The 27,165-nt window shown below is 35.9% G+C and overlaps 1 protein-coding gene across 1 annotated transcript in view; it reads right to left on the bottom strand.

Annotated features, from left to right (window-relative positions):
- Positions 1–27,165, bottom strand: part of LOC123675657 (lysine-specific histone demethylase 1A) — a 578,526-nt gene that overhangs the window by 77,616 nt on the left and 473,745 nt on the right. The gene's annotated exons all lie outside the window — the stretch shown is intronic.

The following is a 27,165-nucleotide window of genomic DNA, read 5'->3' as shown; positions in this document are numbered from 1 at the left end:
TTCCAGCGGAATTGCATGATATAAATCTGATGGATTTATGGCCGAGTGGTTCAGCGCGGGACGTTTCCTGGATTATGAGGGAAAGGCTCGCGAGTTATCTTGCGTTAACTATGGCCGGGATGGGAATTGAGTCGTCAAGATTTGCTATGATATGTTTATTCACTTGTAATTAACGGAACTGAAAGAGTTGTGTGAGCATTATATGTATATGCTGTGAAATGTGAGTTATGAAAATTCGACGACAAAGGTTTCTCGCTTGGTCGAACGTTGAAGTCTCCGGCTTTTTGAGCGCTTGTTTACCGAACAGATTGGTCTATCATTGTCTACAATGTCTGTACACTTCGAATTTGGAATTGCTTCAAACTGTTGACTGTCTGATGACGAATCCGTCCTCAAATTCTATTCTTTTCGGTCCGTCCGTAAAGATACACAGATACATTCTTTGAACATTTTTGAATTGCTTTATTCATATCAACATTCGAAAGTGAATTTTCTCTAAACGATATAGGAGTATCAGCAGTAGGTACTGGAACTGAGCCATATTTGGTACCACTTGCAAATTTATCCACAATACAACAAAAAAAGAGTCAAGAACTCTCAATAATATCGTTCATGAAATCTTCTTCAATTTTTCTCACTATTCAAAAATGAGCACTGATATTGATAAAACAATTCAACAGTTTCTAAACTTTGTTGAAACGTGTTTTATTTCATGATTAATTTCAATAACCTACTGAACATCTCATGATATGAAAAATGTAAAAAATGTCCAGTGTTGCCAATTATAATCATTTATATTGGAAAATCCTTTTCATCCATGTATTCACTGCTGAAAGTGACGTCTTTGAAATGAAACTACATAGACGTACAACTTTGCTTCCACCGTTTCTTTTTTCCGAAATTCGAGGCTTTATTGTAAAAAACTGGTTTAACATTTATGATTCAAAATATTGTCCATCGCTGACCACTAATTTCTCCCATCTTTCGGGCAGCGTACAAATCCCGCGTAGAAAAAACTGGTCATCTTTTGGAGCAATCCACGAATCGATCCAGTTAAAATAAAGACGTAAAAACGTACACCAGAGGTACGTTCGAGATTGCTTTACTCAACCTGAAAAGTGGTGAGTTCTCAAAAACGCTGAGGAGACAGGAACTTTAGCAGATCACGAGAAAGTCATGTGGTATAAACCCCACTTAATTGCGTTCGATAACGATCCTCCGTGGTTGTTTCAGTCGGTTCTAACAACTCATAATACACTTCGCCGTCCTGGTCCCACCAAATACTGAGCATGACTTTGGAACCGTGAATATTCGGTTTGACCGTCGACGTGGAAGCCTGACCGGGCTATCCCCATAATTCACTGCGCTTGGGATTATCGTAATAAACCCATTTTTCGTCTCCAGTCTCAATGCGATGCAGAAATTCCTTCCGTCCTTGCCTTGCAAGCAGCTGTTCCCAAGCAAACAAACGCCGTTCAACATCTCTCGGCTGCAACTCGTACGGCACCCAAGTTACTTGTTTCTGACTCATTCCCATGACTTTCAGGCGTTTTGAAATGGCTTGTTGCGTCACTCCCAATGATCTTGCCAATTCTTGTCGCGTTTGACACGAGTCTTGATCAAGTAATGCCTCCAATTCTGCATCTTCGAAAACCTTCTCTCTTCCATCTCCATGTTGGTCTTCGATGTTGAAACCACCGTTCTTAAAGCGTTGAAACTACTCCTGGCACGTTGTTATTTCACTAAAGGCGGCCTCACCTTAAGTATTTGAGAGCATTCGATGAGCCTCATCCGCAGATTTCTTCATATTGAAGCAGAAAATTGAAACCTCCCGAAAATGATGAGAATTTGGCTCGTAAACTAACATGTTTAATCGGCAATAACTTTATGATACAGACATAAATCGACTAATATTTCGATAGTGTTATGTTTACAAATACTTGAGCTTATAGTATGACATCTATGTTTCATTTATTCCGACTTCCACTATAGTGTCTCAATTGAACAACCGACAATTCGTTCAAATTGAGCCTAAAAATGTCGAAAAGAACCATAGAACATAAGAATGCAATTGACTGAACTGACACACGCCAAAATCAAAATTATTGGGCCTGATAGTATATAGAACAAACAAAAAAACTGAAGAATACTACAGTAACTAAATTAAATGGGCCTTACATTTTGAATAAATCCCAAAAATCAAGTAAAATCGTGTAAACTAAAAGCAGCCATATTTAGGCTCAGCCAATCAAAAACGAGACCACGCTTGTCGCCACTGTGGTTTATTAAGTAACTACCACTACCGCTACAGCCATCTATTACAAATCGGCGGAATCAAATGTACACCTAATACAATATTGTAAATCAACGTATTCAACTCTATTCGAAAAAACATCCAACCTTATTACCAAAGGCAATAAACCAAAAGCGAAACTTTTCACCGTTTGGAACCGTTCATCGAATCCAACCGGTGCTCCGCTAACCAGCATAATCAGCATGAATCAGTTCGCACGCAAAAAATCAGCGAATTACATCCTAGCGCAGCCTCTCGTTAATGAGCAGAAGCGTGGGCGCACCAATTTTTTTCCCCCGGGCGAACGGGTAGCTGTCTCTCAAAACGTTGAATGCAAACACTGGACCGTTCCTGTGTCGATAGAGCTACCTGTTTCGCGCTAACGATCCATCAGGCCGAGTGCCCAGACGGCCAATGAAGCAATTTAAAAACAGTCATAATCGTTTCTCGAAAAAATATCCATCGGAAAGGAGCTCCTTAATTGCGAATCCCGAGTATTCATTAACACTGAAGAAACCATAATCACCATAAAAGACTGAACTGAGAATAGAAAACTAAGACATTCCCCGATCTTTTATGGTAACTTAATAACTCCATAAAAATTGATTGGTGCATTGGCATGATTAAAAGAAGTGTATAAGGGAAGAGGAATTGCATATTGGGATGTCTGTGTTATCAGATGCATGAAAATGTAGTTGTTCAGTGAGGAGAATTGCGATGGAACTGTTGCATCAGTATATTTCATTCGGCCAATTGAAGTTACCAATGAGGAATATTTTCAAAGTTTTAAAGTTATTTTTATTCTATGGAATAGGGCAATGTTTTCCATCTAAATATTCAATGAGATGAGTTTGGAGCATTGAATTATTTTATTGTTTTTGTCCAAACACAAATATTTAGTTGTAGATTCATGAGGGATACCGATTAATACATATCAAAAGTATCGAATATTCGAAGATTTTTTTTCTTGTTATGTTTATGAATCCAGGAGATAATTATTAAATATTATTATCATTTCAACCAAAAATTTTGACAACAAGTAAATTCGTTAAAATTTCTTTGTAAGTGAAAATCAAGAATCAAAATCAAAATAAAAAAAAACATAAAGATGAAGATGGCAGATGGCATCAAGTTAATGCATAAAATTGATGTTTCAAGCTGTAAGATTCTATAAATGGATCTACCTATAAATCCAGGAGATAATTAATAAATATCATTGCAACCAAAAATCTCGTCAACAAGTATATTCGTTGAAATTTCTTCTTCTTCTTGAAAATCAAGAATCAAAATCAAAATAAAAGAAAACATAAAGATGAAGATGACAGCAAGTTAACGCATACAATTGACATTTCAAACTATGAGAAATTCAATAAAGCGATCTTCTTATAAATCCAGGAGATAATAAATAAATATTAACATCATTTCAACCAAAAATCTCGACAACAAGTACATTCGTTGATATTCCTTTGTAAGTCAAAATCAAGAATCAAAATCAAAATGAAAGAAAACATAAAGATGAAGATGAAATCAACATAAAATTGATGCTTTAAGCTATAAGAAATTCGATAAACCCATCTACATATCAAGAAATCCCGAGAGAAATCCTTGTACAAAAAATATCAATGTGAAAATGGCTTTTTATTATACTTTTCCATTATATTTCTTACTTTCGTAGATTGAATTATTCATTATTGAATCAGCGAAAAAGAACCTAAGTACTTATTTTCACACAGGGAATTATTTGTGTCAATTATTATCGCGAATAAATTTCCTGCATTCAATGGGTTAAAATTGTCTTCATCCCTCGGTTGGAGAGCGACTAATATCTAGTCATTTTGCTAGAGCAAACCGCAACTGTGACCATCACCACTTCGCCATTGAAAGAATATCGTTTATCACGTAGATGTTTTGATTGTTGCAGTGGGCCATGAGTATTCCGTGAAATATTTTCGAATAACCTATATTTCCGAATGTATTTACCAAACTTGTATATCAAGCACTACATGCCTATACGGTAGGTTTCATAATTAATTGTTCAATTCTCAACTCATCAGATCGCAATTTATTCAAATTCGAGAACTAATCTAAGCTAGCTGGCTTGAGATATCTCACTGATTTCTTATTTTAATAGTATATTTCAATGTCTGAATATAGCTACTATACTATACTAGAGTTATATGAGTCTGTGATGAAATTTGAATGAAAAATTATAAAGAAATTCAATCAATCAAAGAGCAACTATAGACTTATAAGATTATCGGACTGGCTCTTAATCTAGAGGGTAGAGTTAACCACAGGTAAACATGCTGTCATCGAAGTTGCGTGTGGATATGCCGTTTCACTGTTTTTAATGCTAAATGCATCTACTGGTTTTCAATCAAACACCTTCTGCTACAATTTGGTTCTCATCTTCAGCTCACAAAAAACGAAACTAGTGTATCGCTTCTCACCTTCGATGACAGCACGTTTCCTCGGAGTAAACTCTTAACCTAGATTTCTGTCAGCCCGATATCCTTATGAATTGTAGTGTATTTGAAATTCTAGGGAATTAGTTCAAGTAAGGAGAAACATCCAATCTAGAAAACAGGACAAAGCCCAAAAAATGTCCATTTCTTATGTTTTAGAGATCAACCGAATGTTCAAACCTTCAATCACCATTTGACCACTACCACTTTAAGGGAATTATACTGTATATCTAACCGAGAACAATTTTTTTTATTATGTTTTAACGTAGCAACTTAGCCAAAGGGTACACTATCATAATTTTCGAACTCTTAATTGGATATAATCAGTAACAGAACTTCGGACAACAGCCGGAACCAAATCAAAGTTCACCCCTGGGCAAAAAGCGCAAATCATCCAGATTTATAGACATAGATTTTCGCAGTATATGTCACGTTGCTTCCCCATCATTTCTGTCTAATCACAGCAAATTTATGCACGTTATTTACGACGCAAGAAAACCATCACGCCATCTATGATTTACATATCACGCTAGTCGTATTGCTCTTCGGTAGGTGGTGACTGCAAGGTTTTATATCGGTCGTAAGGATGTTTTTACGTAGAATGCGATCTATCTTCAAAACGTTGTACATGCCGTGCAGATGTTAGGGAATTATATAAACCATAAAATTAGATTACAAGCGAAAGTGTCCCCAGATAGCAACGATATAGATAGTGACATTCTACAACATTGTTTGCTGTTCTGTATCTTTTACAACATTGTTAGTGGAGCATCGTTTCGACGTACATGGTGGGAAACAAGAGATGGGTTATTTCAAACTATACGTGACATCGTTAATTCTTGCAGTGGAATTTCGTTCATGGGATTTCCAGGATATTATCAAAGCCTAAAAAACACATAATTTATAAGGAATATGACAAATAAGATTCATTATGAGAAAAAAAATAAGAAATCCTCAATGCAGAACAATTAAAGCCTAAGAAACACATAATTTATAAGAAATATGACAAATAAGATTTATTAAGAGAAAAAAATGAAGAAATTATTAATTTTCTTCTTCTTCATCAGCCACCTGAAATTCTTAATGCTGAGCGAATAACTATGACTAAACTAGAAAATTGTGTTATGGGCAATCAATTATCACGAAATCTTGACTACATCAATTTCATCTTTCTTTATGGAACTAACCTCTTGGACCACCTAAAATTTAATCAACTTCTTTTTTATTGGTTTTCAACGTATCCATTCAATTATGTGTAAATAAAAGAAGGTATAGTTGAATCTTCATTATTTCCAGTTTTCAGCATCAAGAAGTAAAAAGCTGAAACTCTTGTTACCGAAATGTTTTATCAACCTGACCATGTATAAGATATACAGAGTCTACCAAGTTCGAGTTCCCATTAGAAATTTCTAGAGAACTATGATTTATTCGATATTCTCTACAGAGCTAGAATACTTTTGCAACCTAAGAAGTAAGAACTTCCGGTAGGAACTGAAAATAATGTTCTTTTCTGATATGATTAAGTATTCAAATCTGAATGACTTCCCACTATTACGTTGATAGCATTGATTCAACTGGTTTTGAATTAAAGAAAAATCGTCACAGGATGTTTCAAATATTGTGTCTAGAATTGTGAACAAAATTCAACCATAACTTTTGTTTTTAAAATTAAAACGGGTTTCTTCATTGATATCTCGTGAACTTTTTGTACCAACGCAACAGTTAAACAGAAAGTTATTCAGGATTGAATACGTTATCATATCAGAAGTGATAAAAATTTCAAATAAAATAATTTTCAAAAAAAAACATTTTTCATTCGAATACATATAAATAGAAATACTTAGGTTGCACAAAAAAATTCAGCTCAATACGATTCTTGAGGCATATATAACAGCGGCGAAGATGTAGAACTGTCCTGTCTAGACCTAAGCAAAGCTTTTGATGCATCAAGTAACCCACCGAGATGAATTTTAATTGAAACCAATAATACGAATACTCTTTGCCTTCATAAATCGATGAAACAATAGGCAAATTGAGTATATTGCGCTCCAACTGGTTCAATAAACGGCTCATTCTCTAGGTCTGACTCCTTAGTCCAGGAAAAGAAATTTGGCTCTATAAAAAAGTGGTTGCGAGGTGAAGTCTATTTCGAAAGCAAAGACGAATGTTTCTAAAGAAAAGGTATTGAAAAGTTATATGTAGAAGTGTTGGGTACATGTTACAGTCTTGAAGATGACCATGTTGACGAATAAAGTCCAATTTTTAAGAAAAATTACATTTTCACTGGTTAGGCCGCGGACTTTATTGAGTACAGTGTTAGGTTATGAGTGGAGATTTACGGCTTGGTTTGATATTCAAGCTCCTTGGCTCAAGCTCAAGCTCAACTGGCTTAAGCTTGAGCCAAGTAGCTTAAATATCAAGCCCCTAGTTATGAGCCCGAGATGTCAACTGTGATCAATCAATGAAATTCAACTAGCACTCTTGAAGCGTTCGAAATATTCCGTTACACCATCTATTCTTCGTTTTAGCTATCAACAGTAGCGAAAACTACGCCATTCAGTGTCAGAAGTGATAACTCCTGAAACAATACAATTCGAAAATAAATCTCTTCTCATCCAGACAGTCAAACCCTCCAACTCCAACCGGCAACAGACCAGAAAGTAGATTGACCCTATCGGCGTTCCTAAACCAACAATAAAATCACAGACCAGATTCGAATCTTCAGATAAGAACAATCTCTCATTGTAACCTCATAAACTATCCAATTAAAGACTATCATTCATCTAGCATTTTATTTACATTAACCGTTCTTTAACGGCACAGAGATCTGGACGAAAATGATTTATCTCCGAAGCCAGGCGAAAAAAGCTCGGAACCTCAAGTAACCCACCGTGATGAATTTTAATTGAGCCGTTTCCTGATGAGGTGCGGTCTGAATCCCAGTAGGAGCAAACGCCAAATTGCGGGGATGTGCTAACGAATCGAATTTGTCTACGCGTTCTGATTAATTGAGCCATCCGGGATGAGTTGTGGCTAGTTTGCTGGAGAGCAATGCGCTAGGAGTACCCAATGCAGAGAAGGCGTGACGTAATTCTGGTATTAATTAAGTTAGAAGAGCGACTATCTGCCTCTTCGGCGTTTTTCTCCACGTACCGGTGGAAAAAACGCTAAAGACTTGATGGAGATGTACCTACGAGATGATTGAATTCAATAAATTCTGGGTGGTAGTTAGGATGTTATTAAAACGTTTTTGTTTGCTCGGATTCCGCACTGCGATGGAATGTTTGGATTACGTAAGTAAATATGAAGTCGTTTACGATCTATAATTATATTTACTTCCTGCCGTGTATCTTGTGCGGTGATTTAGTTCATCTCGTCCCACGATTAATTGGTTAACATTCAGGAGTATCGTAGAAAATGTTTTCATGATTGTTAGGAAGTATCTTATATTTCATTCTTCAAGAAACAGTTAACAAAAATAATTTTTGTATGAGACAATTGAAGAAGCTGAATTCTTTCCGGATGGTTTATTATGGTCAACGATAAGTTTGTTGATTCTCTCCGGAATTGGTTTGATTAACCAAAGGTGTAAAGAAACACAAAAAAAAATATTTCCTATAACTTCTTATTTGATTATGCATAAAACGTTATCCAAATTCAGGTTATCTGATGAAATATAGATGAGAAATATTGTAACATATGATAAATCATTAAATTTCTGGTATTGAGTTGAGATTTGTGAAAATGCTTGGTAAGTGTGTATGCCGCAAAATTTTTATTGGAATCTCGCCAAGGTAGTAAATTGATTTATAAGTTCATAATTCTTCTCATGTTTTTTAAAACTTTCTTGTTTGAATTATTTGCTTATATGTATTATTGAATATCTCCAACATATTTTCGCAGTTTTATTGTTTTGTTGATGTAGGTCATTCTTCATAAAATGCATGTAGAAACCCAAGAAGGAGTTGTAAATATCATTTCCCTATACATATTTGTTCAGTTCTATAAATCCGATTGGATTCCTTATTGCAAATGAAGGCATCAAACACGTTTGAACGATATAAGATACAAATTGTTATCAGGTGCGCAGGATTGTCCGTATTTTATTATATATTAAACATACTGCTTGAGTGAAAGAGAGAGATGAATGTATAGTCTCGTATCGGTTGTTCAACGGAGCTTATCGATTTGTTGCATGAATATGTTGCTGAAGAACCTGAACTGTCTATTAATCAATATTCCCTACGAGTGAATGTGTAAATTCACAATATGGCATATTTCATGATAATGTGGAGCTCTGAAGGCATGCCTTTCCACAAGATGGCCTCACTACATCAAACGTTCACTTTATAGCGTATCAAATTTCTGGGCGAACTCGATAAACGGTGGATATAAATTTGACGGCAATATCGCGTGATTTGACACCGTGCGACTATTTTATTTCAAATCTATAAAATATTTTTAAAACGAATCGTTCAATGAATGGAATCACGATTCGGCCTCAAAATCTCTGATGTTCATGAAAAAAGTGAAAATGGAAACGTTTCCATTTTCAATTGTGAAGTTTTGAAGTGCTATAAACGATATCATTTTTGAATGTCCGCTTTACTGTCAGTGAAACTGGCAAGTAACCATTCTATTGTGGACAGGATCGAAGGGAAGGTTTTATTAAAAAAAAAAACATTTTTTTAAAAAAGTTACGATTTCATTCAAAAATAATCTTTCTGGCAAATTTTAAAATGGTCTGACTCATATCATGGGAAGATGGAAATACAAGCGCTTTAACATCAAGAGAGAGCGATCGGGAAAAATTGAGTTATTTCCGATCGTTTCCTCTTCTACCAGTTTTTTTTCTCGTCCCTAGCATCAAAAATGAGTGTAAAACTTCTGAACATAGAGTAGGGTCTGAATGGAGATATTGAAGGTTTGGAGTCGCTATATAAGTTGTTGATTGAAAAATTAATGAAAAAAGTTTCGTGTAGTGATGAATACTGAGCAAGTAAATTAATAGCTCGATGAGTATTATTCAGACTCTGATCCATCGACAACAATGGTTAAAAGGTGATATGATGACTTCAAACATGATCGAACAAATGAAGAACCACCGACGATGCTGAACGCTCGACTGAATTCGGTAGATTTTTTTCAGAAAAAAACAGAAGTTGCGGGAGATAGCGGTGAAGTTGAAGATATTAGAAGGCAAAGTGTTTAATATTTTGCTCAAACATTTTTCGTTGAGTAAGCTTTGCTCGGAATGGTTTCCGCGTTTAGTCACCGTTAAATGTAACAACGCATGGTTGATTCTCAATGCTGTTTGGAGCTGTTTACGCGGTATAAACAGGATATTTGTACTTACAACTTCCTAGGTTCTTCTGGACTTCCAGTGATAACTGACTTTTAGTAGACCCCATCAGGGAAAGAAATTTGGCTCTAAAGAAAGTTTTTGCCAAGGTTGAAGCCAATTCCGAAGCTTGGACTAATCTCTATGAAAAAGAGGTAGCGACCAACAGTGTCTCGAAACAAACCTCAAAGGAGCGAGTATTTACATCAATACGGACAGCCAGGCCACGCTGGGTGCCATAATAAAATAAAGAAACTGAAAAAGCCGTCGAACTCGGAAAAAAGGCATCAGGGTTGACACCAGCTCTTGGTTCTAAGCTATTCTGTGAGCTTTGATGATACTAACATAAGGCAGCGGTACAACAAAGAAAATTGGACAATAGAAAAACTCTCTGGAGGAATATTTCGGGTCTTGTTCAGGCACAGAAATTTGTGGTGCTTTCACCGAACTAAACCAGGAAGCTCTTGAAGCTACCTTGAACTGAGCTTCGGTTAATGATGGGACTGCCGAGGGGACTGCTGACAGGAAACTGTCGTTGCAAATACCTGTTGTACGGCATGGGTAATTCACTAGATGAGATCTGCAGGCTCTATGGAAAGGAGGTAAAATAGTGTGCAAAGGCCTGGAGCTGACTGACCTAAGAACAACTCACATGTGAAACTCAGTTCTGGATACTCACGAAGTAATAACCAAGGCTCCTAAGGATGTAGTCGGTTTCGTTAACAGTATTGATGGCCTCCCTGGGTTTGTAGGAATAGGTAGGGTTAAGAACTAAAGATTAATTTGGTCTCAATTCCCGGAAGGCTAACAGAGCCGTTACGAGCCCGATTCAGTAGTAGATAATAATAATAATAATACTGCAGGCTTCAAATCGAATAATCTCTGTCTTTATTTGTTTGTCATCAATGTTGGGTTATGTCCACAACTGATGAGCTCCAAAAATAATTCAACCAGTCTATAGTTACTCACCTTCTATAGCAGTACGTTATCTTGTGGTTAACTTTTAACCTTGATTATGCAACTCCTAATGAAGTACCTTCTCTAAACTCGTCGATTTTCTCCCTCACACGGATTCGAACCTACAACGTTTTTTATCCGTTTCACCTAACCAACGACCATAAAACCACAAATCCCTGCCCGTCCTCCTCTGCAGCAATATCTCATTGCGGGCTAACCGATTACCATAACCGCCAAAGTCCGAGCACCAATCGACGCATCGGGCAATGCGCGTCACCCCGTGAGTAACGACGGCATGCCCGCAATTTACACTTGTCGGACACAAGATGCCCACCGTACCTCGCGATATATGTTTATCATTACATTGTTTCTGTCACATAAATTAATGTCCGGGACCGGTGGAGCATATACGAAGTAGGGTTATGATTTGTGCGCCGCCATTTACATTCGCGGATTGTGCCGCGTCCGGGCAGCCGTCGATATTTCATCGCGCTGCCCAGCGCTAGGTGCGATATTTCAATTCTTTTTCTTCGCCCGGTCGGCGGTCCTGGCGGTGGACGGGGTGATCGATTCGGCGGGTTGAAGGAGGCGAAGGACGGGTTGTAATGGATACGTTCGGTGGGAGAGGATAGCAAAGATTTCGAATCGAAGAACAACACTTAAAGAGGGATCACCACCACGTGACATTCTCGGATCTGTCAATATTTTTGCGGTGTTGCCAGAACGATTGAATGATCCGTAGAAATTAGGAGTATTAAAATAGTTCCAACTTTCGTCGAAAGAAGTACTTTACGAGCCTTTTTATAATTTTTTAAATTGTGTATAGGATTTTTAAAGAATATTTTCGAATACATCAATAATTTATATGGCTACCATATCATCAATTCTTTTGCAAAAAACGAAAAGTTATCGAAATATTTTTTTTTCTTCTGCAAATTAAAAATATTGAAATATCAGATCTTAGACAGTGGTTCTCCTTAACAATAACAGGATTCTTTCGTGCCGATAAAATGAAGATAGCCATGTTGGTCGCCAAAATTCGTCACGAATAGACACTTCAAGAAGATGAAGAAATATTAGATGTACAATTTTGCTTTCGCCGTTTTGTAATAAGCAGTTGTAGAGTTAAGTGGTACCCGAAATAAAAAATCGTAGATGTCATACAATAAGCTTAGGTATTTGTGAACATAACGCCATCAGAATATTATTCGATTTGTGTCTGCATCATAAAGTTATTATTTTTTTGATGTCGAAGACCAGCATGGCGGTGAAACAGAGAAGTTTTGGAAAATGCAGAATTGGAGGCATTACTTGATGAAGACTCCGGTCAAACGCAACAAGAATTGACAGGACCATTGAGAGTGACGCAACAAGCCATTTCAAAATTCCAGAAAGTCATGGGAATTATTCAGAAACAAGGAAATTGGGTGCCATAAGAGTTGAAGCCGAGAGATGTTGAACAGCGTTTGTTCACAACAGCTGCTTGCAGGGCGAAGGCAGAAGAGATTTCTACATCAGTTTGTGACTGGAAACGAAAAATGGGTTCATTACGATAATCATGGAGATATCCCGGCCATGCTTCCACGTCGACGGTCAAACCGAATATTCACGATTCCTAGGTCATGGTTAGTATTCGGAAAGGGTGAATTATGAGTTGTTAAAACCGACTGAAACAATCTCAGGTGATCGTTATCGAACGCGATCAATGCATTTGAGCTGAGCATTGAAAGGCAAACGGCCGCAAAACAACGAGAGACATGATAAAGTGATTTTACAGCCATAGTCCAGACGTTGCTACCTCGGACTATTACTTGTTTCGATCAATGGCACCCGCCCGGGGTGACCAGCCCATACGGTCTCATGAAGAAGTAGAATCTTGGTTCGATTCATGGATCGCTTCAAAAGGTGACCAGTTTTTTCAACGTGGGATTCGAATGCTACCCGATATATGGGAGAAAGAAGTGGCCAGCGTTGACAATACTTTGAATCAAAAATGTATAGCCTCGAATTTCGGAATCTCGAAAAGGAAACATCTTACAGTAAAATGTTTCGCATGAATGGCTTCATTTAATTCCCCCTTGTTGGGTGTAGGGGTTGTCAACTTTGGAATTTAAAATGGGATCGCCTGTTTTTTATTGAATTCTACGACAAAAAAGTCCAAAAGTTTTGTGCGAACAATTTTTCACGACTCGTCAGTAGTCACAGATGTATTCTAGTGTAATCATATAAAATTTCAGTCGTAAATTTTCTAACTATTCGTTGAAGCAAACATTGAAAAACGTTCTTCGCATAAAGACGCCTTGATAAGATTTCTACTAGATTCAAAATAATCTTCTTTCACTTGATACATCCTTATCAATAAACGGGTATTTTGAACCAAAGACTACCACATAAAAAAAACAGGGGTTCCCATTTTCATTCCTAAGTTGAACCTCACACCCTACACAAAGAGGACTCAAATGGTTCTAGCAAAAGTAGACTTCCTACTCAAAACCATCTACATGTTACTCAAAATATTCATCAGTAGGATGTTTGCTTTTCAAGATTTTTGACACATTTGACTTAAAAAATCACCGGGTAGATTTGAATATTATTAGCTTTTATTTTGATTGAGCGTCATGACAGGCGCTTTACCTACCCAAAATTCCAATTGAATATTTATCAGCCATCAAGCCATTCTAGGTAATCTAGACATGTGTGACTCATAATTGACTGGCATACTTAAACATATTCCATTCCCATTTAATTGTTTTATTACAAGCCTGTAAGTACCACTACTAGTTCGAGATTTCTGTCTGTAAATAAACTCTTCCTCATTATTTTATTTTCATCAAACGCCCCCTTGAACTCTGAATATCCCTCTGTGCTAACAGTTTATTTAATACGCTAATTCAATTAACGACTCTCCAAAACAACCACAAGTAACTGTTTCCCTTCCGAAACCATCCCAAGGATTTATTGGCATCGAATATTCTTCTATTCAAATGAACGAGCAATATGTGCATGTCTTTACTGTTTTCACATTCGCCGTTTCATAAAGTCATAAATGTTTATTTAGTAGGAACATGTACAAGTATTCTCTTTGGAGGATATTCAATTCCCACAGATGAACATTCATGCTCTCTCTCATAATTATACAACCAATAAACTTGGTCAATTCCATCCTCCAACATATTTTGCCATAAACACGTATTCATTAAAAACCTCATTTATTACGTCTGGTCGGTCGTTTCTGGAATATTCCACCTGTAATAGCAAAGTCTCATGTAAATGAGTTTAATTAAATGCCATTTTGGCCGCATTCTACACGTATTCGAAAAAAAAAATTTTTTGGTTTCATGGATTAATGATTTTTTTTAGTATCCATAACAAACAATTCTCTCTACTTGGAACATTCTAAATCTACCTATTATCAAAAATTCAGTTCATTGTTTAACACTTTTTTATGGACTTTTGAGGGTGGGCGTTTGGGCTAAATCCAACCGTTCTATGCCAAGCTCCGCTATAGAGATGGCAGGTGTATAATGCAAGGATCACTGAGTTGCTTTGCTGAAGATTTCATCAGTGTTTCAGGGATTAAAGACTGCAATTGTTCGAAAGAGGGCGCACCATAACAATTAGCTCAGAAAGCCTCGATATTTTATTAACATTATCTGGTGCAAAACTGCATCTCAGCAGCCTTTGATAGGCGACTGTCAGAAGATATTTAGATTGTACCTATACTGAGTAAGTTTTGAGCACAACTTACCTATAATAATAATAATTATTATTATTTCTCCTTCAAGACATCATACAAATATATAGGAATAGTCAACGAGAAAAAAATAACACAACACTATGAAAATATAAAGAGAACAATGCTGGTAAAAGTTAGTCGGCTCTCAGCTTGTTTCTTCTGCTCAATGCTTATTTTGTTAAAAAAAAAGTAGGACCGCGATTATCATTCAAGCTTAAGATCCATCCAACCTCTATCGAACAACAATAGGAATTCTCTTTCTTGTCCTGTATTGGCTATAGTTTTTTATGTTTTAAGAAGTGAAAAGAGTCGGCTGTTGTCTTATCAGCTTTGTGTTCGCTGAGATAAGTTGAGTTTCTGGCCAGATATCGTTATCATTGTGGAGAAGTGATGAGTTTTTCATCATAACTTTGGTCGCCTACCATGAAAATTTCAGGTTCCTAGGTATTTTCATTCAGGTGTTATTATGTTCACCCCGTTCGTATAAAAAAAATGGAATTTGAAGATAGATTATCGCTTTTCTTCTTCACAGACCCCACTGAGGCCACTGCCTAGCTCCGGAGAGATCTAAAAGGGCGCCACCGATTCAATAATGAAATCAGCGATTACCTCAGAGATTGAGCTGGGTGGACCGGAAACTGAAATGCTACAAGGGTGGAGAATGTTTTGAAATAAGGGTAAACCACAATCACCCAAACTCTCTCTCGCTGAAACAATAATTATCTAATAAATAAACCAAAAAATATATACAGCGGAATTCAACGAGCTGTGCAGATTAACAATAAATATAGCAGGGAAATATTAAAGTTCTTCACTGTGGTAAGCTCTACGAATAGTGAAATACCTAAATTATTAAAAAATAATAATAAATAACTCCTAAATAATCCGGTCAGATCTGATTGAATTGTAGGTTCGTAACGAAAATGAGTATGGGAAAATTTACAGTTAATACCTATTAGATTGAAAATTACTCACTTTCCGTTAACTTACTTATATTCGTTCTCGTTGTCTTTCTATTTGCGAATGCGATAAGGAAAATATCTACACAGGATTCTTCCAGATGTCGACTTGAAAAGTCTCCACTCAATCCGCCTAGGCGATCTATTATATTGGAATTAATTTTCGTCGATCATAAACACCGTCTTGATTAAGCTGTTTAACCTCTATCCTATACCAATTATCATCTTCTATGCAAACAAGGTCGACTGACAATCGACGCGATCAGAATATATTCCAGGGGTGTGCAAAATATCCATCGTAAACCACAATCACTCAAACTCTCTCTCTCTCTCTCTCGATTACCTTTAACCAATTATAACCGTGACAAGATTCATCAACTTTTCTTACAGACATTGTGACAAAATGATAAAGCGAACTGTTTATACATAGAACAATCAAAAAAGATAATCCAGGAAATTGCATAATGGTTTCTGTTGAATTGAAAATGTCAAATATTCATGATTTTCCATTTCACCGTAGACTCAGTACGTATATAACAGTACTATGTGAAACAATATCTGAGTAGGTATATTATACGGAATCGAAAATAATTTACATCTATCTTCGAGTTAATTCGTAAAGAACTTTCTTGGGATTGTTAAGTGTCAAATACTCCAATGTACAACTCTCGTTCTATAGATCATTATACGATTGCATCGTGTCATACATAAACCAATAAATACAGGTTGAAAATAACCACACATTCACTTGTTTGCTTCTAAGATTACCGGGATGGAATATCGGTATTCATGAACGATTCTTGTTGTAATGATCCACGTTGTAATCTCAGACTTGACGCATGTTCCAATGACGATTTGTGTTTGCAATTTATGATTCCTGACAGTTCTTCATTTCCCACCGATGTTCTTGATCGAGACCTTTTCCTCATGTCGAGAAGGGAATTTCATCTTGAATTCATTTGGTTTTCAAGGAGAAGTTTCCTCGTATGAATAATTTTATTTTAGATTGTTTCACTAATTTCAAAACAGCTGATAAAAAGGACTTTAATTTTTTTTTGTTTTTTTACATTTATCTCCTGAAGTGTTTTTTTTAATGAGATTTATAGGCCATATGGCCTCATCTCAGTATCTCTTTATAATGAATATTAATAATCATAATTGTTTTCACCTGATTTATTGAACACGTTGCTTATATTTCTACCAATATACCCTCTGAAGAAATACTTTGATTCGTTCAACTCACTTTTCATTTCAAATTAATTTGGTTGAAATAACGACAAGTTAATTATAATAAGATTGCCATATGATAATTCACAGGTTGTATCATTATAAACTGGAAACGCATATACAGGGTGCTTCGAAATAAACCGGACAAATATATATAATTGCGAAGATAACACCGGGAGAATCATTTTTGCCCCACGACATATATCTCGTCTTCGACACATAAGCGAGATACAGAGTGTGCGACGTCATTTCTGAACAATATTGAGTGTGGTCAGTTATAACCTTTGAAGTTACGATTTCTGGTTATCAGAGAATTTTTGAGTAATCGAATCAGAAAAGTTGAAAAACCCCGAAAAAAATTTCAAAATGGCGAAAACATTTTTAAACTCCCAGAGAACTTGGACGCCCCAAGTAAGCACATTAAAACTATCCACTAATTTTTTTTCTTGATCTCTGGGTACATGTCTTGTTCTGCTCTACTTCGGTCTGGCAATCTTGACGATGACGTCTAAGACGTCTTCGACTTTCGTTCTTCTCCGTATGTCGTTGAAATGGAGACCTAGAGAACAAAGACGGAATAGAGGTAGACCACAAAGACGTTGGGCGGATGATATAACCGACCAAGTTGGAAAGAAATGGATGAGAAAAGCCTAGGATAAAAAAATGTGGAAAACAGAAGGGGAGGCCTCTATCCAGAGTGTGCGACGTCATTTCTGAATAATATTGAGTGTGGTCAGTTATAACCTTTGAAGTTACGATTCCTGGTCATCAGAGAATTTTTGAGTGATCAAATCAGAAAAGTTGAAAAACCCCGAAAAAAATTTCAAAATGGCGAAAACATTTTTAAACTCCCAGAGAACTTGGACGCCCCTAGGCATTCACGGCTTGGCTTGATATTCAAGCTACTTGGCTCAAGCTCAAGCCAAGTAGCTTGAGCTTGACTTGAATTCAACTCAAGTTCAAATCGAGTAATAGTTTTTCAATGTTATGTTAAGTCAAGTGACATTGAAAAACTACTCCTTGACTTAAACTTTAGTTGATTTCAAACCAAGCTCAAGCGAAGTAGCTTGAATATCAAGCCAAGTAGCTTGAATATCAAGCCAAGTATCTTGAATATTAAGCCAAGCCGTGAATCCCTAGATACCCCACAAACTAATGTACTACAAAAATATGAAGGGTGATCCAACGAAAATTTAATACCTTGATTTTCAAAATGAAAATGTTGAAAATTGCTCTGACCCGTCAATTTCTTATTCAAGCGGGAACAAACTTCTCCGTTTTTTTCATTCCCGTAACTTCAACCCCCTAACAGGGGTGAGCACAACCCTTTGATTTTGAATAGGGATTAGAGTGTTGCGATAACTTATTTGGAAGATTGTATCGAGTACTATCTGACCCTAAAATTTCGCTATAAAATATCCATCGATAATGAAATAGCACCAAAAATAGTGAAAGAGGTCATGTGGAATTCATCTCTAGAATATTATTCGTATCCGACACATTTCAAAGGTATTTAGTAGTAATACTCTTTCACTATTTTACCTGTCATTTCGTCATCGATGGAAATTTTGAAGCGAAATTTCAGGATCAGATACTACTCGATAAGATCTTCAAAATTCATCCCTATTTAAAATCAAGGTATTCTACTCATCCCTGTTAGGGGGTTGCAGTTACGGGGATTCAAAGAGAGAAGAAGCTGTTCTCCCTCGAATCAGAAATTGAAGGGTCCACAATTTCATTTTGAAGCCGGAAAATCGAGGTTTTCGTTGGACCACAATGTATATCTTTTTACAATGTTTGTCTTCACATCATCAATACTCTTCGACATCTTTAAATATTTGTGCAAAATATCTGCTAACCTGATCATGTGAGATCATTTTTGGCTAAAAAAACAAACGGAAATTGTAGACGTTTTGAAACTTCGATATTATATTGTTCCCTTGAAAATGAGATATATTTTGTGACAAGTACAGCCCTGGCAACACCTCAAATTATGCAGTAGGCTTCCACACTTCATGCGGATTCTGTTCCAGTTATTGTGGCCCAAAATTAAAAAGAAATTAGCAACGAATCCGCCTGTATGAGTGAAGTAAAAAGTCATCATGTTCCGAATCAGACGGTTCTGCGATTATCTGCTACCATTATGTGGCATCAACATGATTTTTTCACCTGACATTTGTTCGAGGAATCATGCAATTCAATCGAGGAGCTGAAAACATGATTTCGTTCTCGTATCATCAACAATTCGTGGAAAAATTTCTCACAATGGGTTACGGACTCTACAACAAAGAATACTGATGATTGTTTTGACATCAATATTTGATAATTGGTGTGGGGCCAACAAAACAATAATGTAATTTGTTCCAACTTAGTTACGTCTCGTCGGATAGGTACTCAACTGAAATATCAAATTGGTTGTAACTAGTATTGTTATATGACAATTCATGTTAAGTCTACTATACAGTTTTTGTGGTTTTTTCACTTTGTTTTCCTTTTGAATTGCCTATTACTTTTCAATTGTATGGGGTAGATATTGCAATGAAATATTCCCGGAATATAATATGAACTATGATAACAATGTTACCTCTGCATTCTTTCATTATAATAAAAAACGCTGTTCATTTAGGGTTTGACCCAATCGTTCATCGAAATTTTGTCATATTCCCTAATGAGACGCATATAAAAAAAAGATCTCCAGTCTTAGTGAGAAACTGAAGAATTTCTATAAGGTGAATTTGCAGTTCAATTGAAACATGAACTTATTCAGAAACAAAAGATTATCCAAAACTGTTATTTCGTTCTGTATACAGACACAAAATGTTTTGTGCAGTAGTCCAATAAAGAATTTTTGAGTAAGAACATAAAATCTATCCACTTATTTGAATTTTTTATGTCGGGCTACATGTCCTGCCACCTCCACTTCAGTCTGGCAATTCTGACGGTGACGTATTCGACTTTCGTTCGTCTCCTTATGTCGTTGGAATGGAGACCAAAGAGATCAAAAACGGAATAGAGGTAGACCACAGAGACGTTGAGCAGATGATACAACCTATCAAGTTGGAGAAAAGTGGATGAGAGAAGCCCATGGCAAATGAATGTGGAAAACAAAAGGGAAGGCCTATGTCCAGGAATGAGCCACTGATAATGATGATGACATAAAACTATGACAGTATTGAATTTCTTTATAAGTTCTTTCTTTCGACTTGGGTTTTTTATTTCTGCATCATTATTTTATTGATTTTCATATTTGAGTGATATATTATTCGCATTTATTGTGCTCATATGAAACAGAGATGTTCAATCGTTCAAAACTGAAGAAAATTCTATAAGTTAAATTTCTAGAAGCAATTCAACTGAGACATGTACTTGTCTAGATCAAAAAGGATAACCCAAAACTGTTATTTCATTCTATATACAGATATTTTGGTTTCAATTTCGAAAACTACACCAATAGTAAAAATATACATACTACAGCATTATTATTTTCGTTATTGTTATTATTATTTTTCAGGGATGACGTCAGGTCAGATGCTCTCCGGCATGCAGGATAGTTATTCAAAACCTTTAAAACAAGAAATTCAATTGAATTCATATCATCAGTTATTAATGTTCTCAACATAATAACAGAATAATATCGTTATTAACATCACAACGTCGTTCTATTTTCGTTTCTATAAAGAATTCAGAAACCTTCGAGTTTATGAGCAACCTAATTCCAATTAATCATTTCCAAGGCTGCCACTGTTACTAAACTTATCATTTAATTATATACACCACGGATTTCCAATATATAGATACAGGGATAAGCTATTAACGACAATATATATTCAGTTGTTGTTGCTTTAGAAAACTGCGAAAAATCCTGGTTTATTGTCTTCCGCAGTAAAAGTCATGTAATAGCTGACTCTATGAGAATATCTCACAATCAACAGACTCACATATTATAATAACAGGTAGCTACACACCATGAATAATAACATTTTTACATCGTTCGGCCGCTTGCTGGGCAGAATTGCAGTTAAAAAAATTGCACGAGGTTATAAGGTTGAGCAAAGAAATAATAACCAATAACAAAGGTAGCAATTATTTTTAAAGTGGGGCGTATTTTATTGGAGTACAGATTGACATTTTATGCATCGTGCACTTATCTTGGGGAAGGTGTACCTACTTTTATGTCCCAACTCATGGCAATTCTATGGTTGTTCGTAATGAGGTACTCATAATGAGTTCGAGAAATGAGGATGTCATTTATATATGGTTCTTCAATACAAAAAACTTTTCGAATTTACTTCGATACTTCCTGTATGTTTGAGAAATGGGATAAGGTAAAAAAATGCTTATGTACAGTTGTTTCGGAATTCAGTTCATGAATGAAGAAACTTCCTACACTAAATCTAATGAAAAACTCCATCTTCCTCAATGTGGAATCGAAGGTATAATTATAATTGCTTCCATTTCAATGAAAAACTTATTTCAAAAAATGTTACTTTTGCAGCGGTGACCTGAAACGGTTAAGAAAATTACAGGGTGATTCAAAGTACTTTGACAAACTTCAGGAGGTAATTCTTCACAATATTCCTTTATGAATTGTCCAAATAAATATATGTCTCGAAACGCTTTGTTTCCAAGTAGGGATTCACGGCTTGGTTTGATTTTCAAGCTATTTGGCTCGAGCTTGACTTGATTTCAAGTCAAGATCAAGTCAAGTAGTAGTTTTTCAATCTCAAGTCAAGTCAAGTATTTATTTATCAAGTACTTGAATCATATCAAGCTACTTGATTTTTAGCAGTTTTATTGTGTAGTGTAATATCAATTATAAAATGATGAAATGAGAAGGAACCTTTCAAAAAACACTTATTTATTAAACTTATTGTATGAAAGAAGCGAAAATATCAACTTTTTTGAAATGGAAACATAAATTTAATCACTATAAATCATACAAAAATAATAAAACAATGAAGTTTTTTAGCATTGAGAAACCTCCAGCCTTTGTTCGATTTCAAAATTTGCCATCCAGGATCTAAGACACATGAGACATCCTATAGATTTGTTGCCAAACCTATTGCAGGTTTTTGTAACTGTAACAGCAGTGGAAAATTGTCTTTCAACAGAAACTGAAGATGCTGGCGTTGATAAAAAATCCTTGGTCATTTTGTCTAAGTTCGGAAAGATATTTCTGAAACTACCAAAATTTACCAATAGATTTCATAGAAATATGATAAAACTACTAATTAAGTCACACTGGCGAATGCTTCAGTCTCTCGGCGCTCGAGGAATCCCCTTTTTTAGTCTATGCGAGCACAAGATTGCAGAAATATATGCCTTGCGACGCGTGCATATCAAGCTCAAGTAATATCAAGTAGCTTGATATCAAGTCAAGCAATAAATATCTGAATCGAGTAAAGCCAAGCGCAAGTAGGTAATTTTTCACGAGCTCGATTTTCAAATCAAGTAGTTGGCTAAAATGTCAAACTTCTTGGCTTGATGAATCCCTATTCCAAGATACAAGGTGTTGAAGTTTTATTTTTATTCTCATTTTTTTTAATAATTCAAAAACGAGTAAACAGTAATAGAATAGGTGGCGTCTACTACAAAAACAAAACTACTTACTCAAACGTGAAAAATTCATATTCTAAGTATTCTTGTGAAAAATGCAAAATAATGGTGAAAACTTCAACATGCTTTGATTATCAGACTTGAAATTTTCAAGTCCAAATTTCTAGAAAACGGTTGTTTATAGGGACAAGGGTAGTTTTTTTATGTACATACGATAGCGGAATCGAATATTCTATTGAAAAATGTGCTAGATGCTCGGCTAGATGTACGCTCAAAAAAGTTTTGCATCTCCATAAAAGAAGAAGAGGTGTAGGTGCCGCCACTACGAATGAGAGCAATAATAACATCAGGTTCGAATTCGACACCTCTCAATACCAATTTTTGTTCAGTTGTGGTCAGTATTTCGAAAGTTAAAAAAAAAATTTTAACACCTTGTTTCTTAGAAGCGAAGCGTTTTCTGACATACATTTATTTGGACAATTCATTTTAGAATATTTTGAAGAATCACCTCCTGAAGTATGTCAAAGTACTTTTGAATCACCTTGTATAAGCTTTAATTATTACCTTTCTTTGAAAATTTTCAAAATAAAAGATGCGAAGCTCAAAATCACAATCATGAAAATATTTTTTTTTATCTTGTTGGAGTGGTTGACGTGTGAAAAGAGTCAAATATTCACAAAAAGCTCGAAGATTACCTTGCACGTACATGAATATTCCTACTTGATTGGGAAAACTTGATTATAAAATATCATCGATATCCTAATCCAATCATTTCAACTCCTATAATCTTACATGGAGGTTATTATTTTTCATCATACCATCGTCCCATCATATCCTACAATTTTTATGATTTCATAGTGTGAATTACTATTTCAAAATCAGGTTTTTGATATTTAGTCTTCCAATCTAGAATCTTCTATAAGCAATAGAAATGCCACACTTCGTTTCTTCATTCGGTTTCGTGTGAAATATGGCACCAAAGAAAGTAAGAACCATTTTCACACGCCTCTATAACGAAGCATAAGTACTTCTGACTCATGTGGGGGCACTTTCAACCGTTATGAGATAATTGTTTTCAGAATTAAACAATCCAAAGAACCAAGAAGAGCGGAGGCCACAAATAACATAAAGATAGGGTCTCGCTACTCTCGCTTCTTATGGCACATTCCTAGGGTGAGGGAAAATGTAAACCCGATGGTATACATCCATGTACTCAGTTCGCGTACAATGGGTACCGTGTTTCCATTATTCATGGGGAGGTCGTCCACAGCAGTCGTTGATATTTCTGCTCGAACAGCTTGTTGGATTCGTGTCAGATGAAGTCGTTAACTCTGGTACGGAAAGTGTCGATAGCACACGCAGCGGTGGTCCTGGCCATTTCTGACTAACATAGTTTTCTGCCATGGTGGATATGAATTATGTGCACGCAAGACCTGCGAGGGGGCAGCCTTGGACGAAGGGGAGGAGAGTCCCAAGATGGTGGCGAGGTAATTGAGACTGATCTCTGTCGGATAGTAGTTATTGTAACAGATGAACAAGATTGTTTGTGTGGGATTTCTTATACAATTTGTCATGATAATTTGGGTTATTCTCAGACAACATTTGGTTAGGTTAGTTTGCGCAAGCTTTGGGCTTCTAATGAAACTCAAAAGACTCTTTCTTAACCTGAAGCACCTTTTAACCGCTGTTGTCAATAGAGCAGAGTCTGAATAACACTTACCAAGCCATTGCTTTGGTTGCACAGAATTTTTTTAGGAAAAAACGGAATCTTATCAATTCACGAAACACATTTTTATCCAGTATTTGTTGTCTTTTTTCACTATTACCCAAATAGTTGGTTGTGAGTAGGTGGTTAGGACAGCAACTTTTCTTTAAAATATCATCAAAAAATTTTTAAGACTACTAATATTATGTTTTTCTAAAAACTTACTAAGACAGTATTAACATTAATTTTTTTTTTGACTTGAAGAACTGCTCAAAATTAACTTCAAAAACACAAAAAAATGTTCTCAAATTCAACAAGTTTTTCAAAAATATGTCAAATTTGATGACAATCAAGGAAAGGATAGGATTATGATGCATCCATCATCAATCTTGACATGCTGTCTCCATCATCATCTACATAGATGTTATTTTAAGACCAATTATATGAATAAAAAAAATACGCTCAAGCGTAACGATCGATCCAAACCAAAACCAAACTACTCAGCCTCCTACGCACCAGATTTGAATCCATTAGATTTTTTCATCATTCATTTTTCCTGAGCATACCATAGGCATCTTGGGAAAATCTTGTCATGTTGGGTAGGCTGATCCGATTGTAATTTACTATCGGAAGAAGAATACCAAAATACCAACATTTGTAGCTGAGGCACTCAGAACAAAACAAAGGTGTAGATTTTGACGATTTTCATGGAACTGTCGATATCTCGACAACTAAGACATTTTTACTAAATTCAAATTTGGATATTCTGATCGGGTATGACCTAAGCTATCAGCATACTCCGGGTTGACGTCGGTGAACTGGACACCCTGTATGTAGAATTATTGCATTTCAATGAAAATTCATATGTGCATCAACTTATTTATAAGTTCTATATTGTTTGAGACCAAGCATTGAAGTGTTTTCGAAGTGTCATTACCTTCGTAATTCTATTTTTACTCTTCTTCTTCTTCAGCCCTCTTTCATTCAGCTTCTTCCAGTTTTTACCATGCTTCTCTGTTTTTTGCTGTTCTCATCCATTGCTTGTCGGCTACATCGACTATGTCGTCTATCCATCTTTTTCTCGGTCTTTCTGTCTCTCGAGGTCTCCAATACGTCACTTTGTGTGACCATCTCTCCACACTCTGCCTTGTAACATGTGCCACCCACTGCAACTTAAGTTTCGCTAGTCTACGCATGATGTCAGTTATCCTGATGTTTTTTCGTATTTCGGTGTCCGGAATTCTGTCCCTCCTTTTTTTACTCATTATAATAAAATGATTCGATACTTTTATGACGATGTGTGTGTTGTAAGATGAAATGATAAACCAAAGTGTGAAATTTGCAGTATATCATTTCAGCCTGAGGAATATGCATAACGAAAATCATCATGTGCCTGGATGTTTTCATTGAAATATCTGTAGGTACGTATTTCCGAGAACGAACCTAAAGATACATATTTGACCAAGATATACTCACTACTCAGCACAGTGCCGAGAGATCAGGTCTCATTACCCGGGTAATGTGGCCGGTTCGGGAGCATAACCCGGGGGCCGAAACCGAAAAAAACGGATAATTTACACCCAATTAGAGACGAACGAAATTGAATAACCCGTACCGAATTTTTCCCCGCGCCCCTCGTACCGCAGCCCACTCGGACAGGCCGTTAACTAATCACGTTGGAATTTAATTTACTCGAGATCAATTTGGTCTCGAATTTCCGTATTATTATTGACGTTTAAATATTAGTCGCACAAGTGGCGTAAATGTTCCCCACTGGAACCGTTTAAGGTTAACAGATCGGTTATTTCGTAAAAATGTTATTTCTCGCAGCGAAATGATGGTGATTACGTGCTCGTTTTTCGTATTTTTCTCGACAAAACGGGCTACGGTTTCATTTGGAGTATTCTTCGAAGGAGAGATTCTGTAATTAACAAGCAGATCGAATTAACAATATTCAATTATGTCTCATATTATTTTTTCGTATTTTCCTGTATTATTCTGTGTGGACATAATTTTTTCTTATATCAAATTAAATTGAATATTTCAATTTGGATTCACGTCTTAACTTGAGATTCAAGCTACTTGACTTGATATTTAAGCTACTTGATTCGAGCTTTACTTGAAATCAATTCTAGTTCAAGTCAAGTAGTATTTTTTCAATGGCAAGTACAAATAAATACTTGACTCGATATTGAAAAACTACTACTCGACCATTCAAATTACTTGACTTTTCAAGTTACTCGACTTGAGCTTGACTTGAAATCAACTCAAGTTCAAGTCAAGTAGTAGTTTTTCAATGTCACTTAACATAAAAAAAACTACAACTTGACTTGAACTAGAATTGATTTCAAGTAAAGCTCAAATCAAGTAGCTTAAATATCAAGACAAGTAGCTTGAATCTGAAGTTAAATACTTGACTCGACATTGAAAAACTACTACTCGACCATTCAAATTACTTGACTTTTCAAGTTACTCGACTTGAGCTTCACTTGAAATCAACTCAAGTTCAAGTCAAGTAGTAGTTTTTCAATGTCACTTAACATAAAAAAAACTACTACCTACTTGACTTGAACTAGAGTTGATTTCAAGTCAGGCTCAAGTCAGGTAGCTTGAATATTAAGTCTAGCCGTGAATCCCTAATTTCAATCCAATTGAAGTATTACTTATTCATCGCAATTGATCTGAATATGTTTTCAATTCATCACAAAAATGCAATTCTTCGACAGTCAACATATCTGTAAAAAAATGCCAGAATAATACCGTTCAAAAAAAGAATCATCAAAATACGAAATGAATCGGAAATGCCGAAATTTAATTAATATTTTCTATCTGTCTCTGATTTGTTTTCCTCTACGATTTCGTGCCGAAATTCTGCATTTTATATGCTAATTTAATTGTAATTTTGATAACTGGATGACATAACTCA

This window comes from Harmonia axyridis, chromosome 3 (genome assembly GCF_914767665.1).
Source record: "Harmonia axyridis chromosome 3, icHarAxyr1.1, whole genome shotgun sequence".
In the NCBI taxonomy this organism is placed as follows: Eukaryota; Metazoa; Arthropoda; class Insecta; order Coleoptera; family Coccinellidae; genus Harmonia; species Harmonia axyridis.
This window is presented reverse-complemented; position numbering and strand designations above follow the sequence as displayed.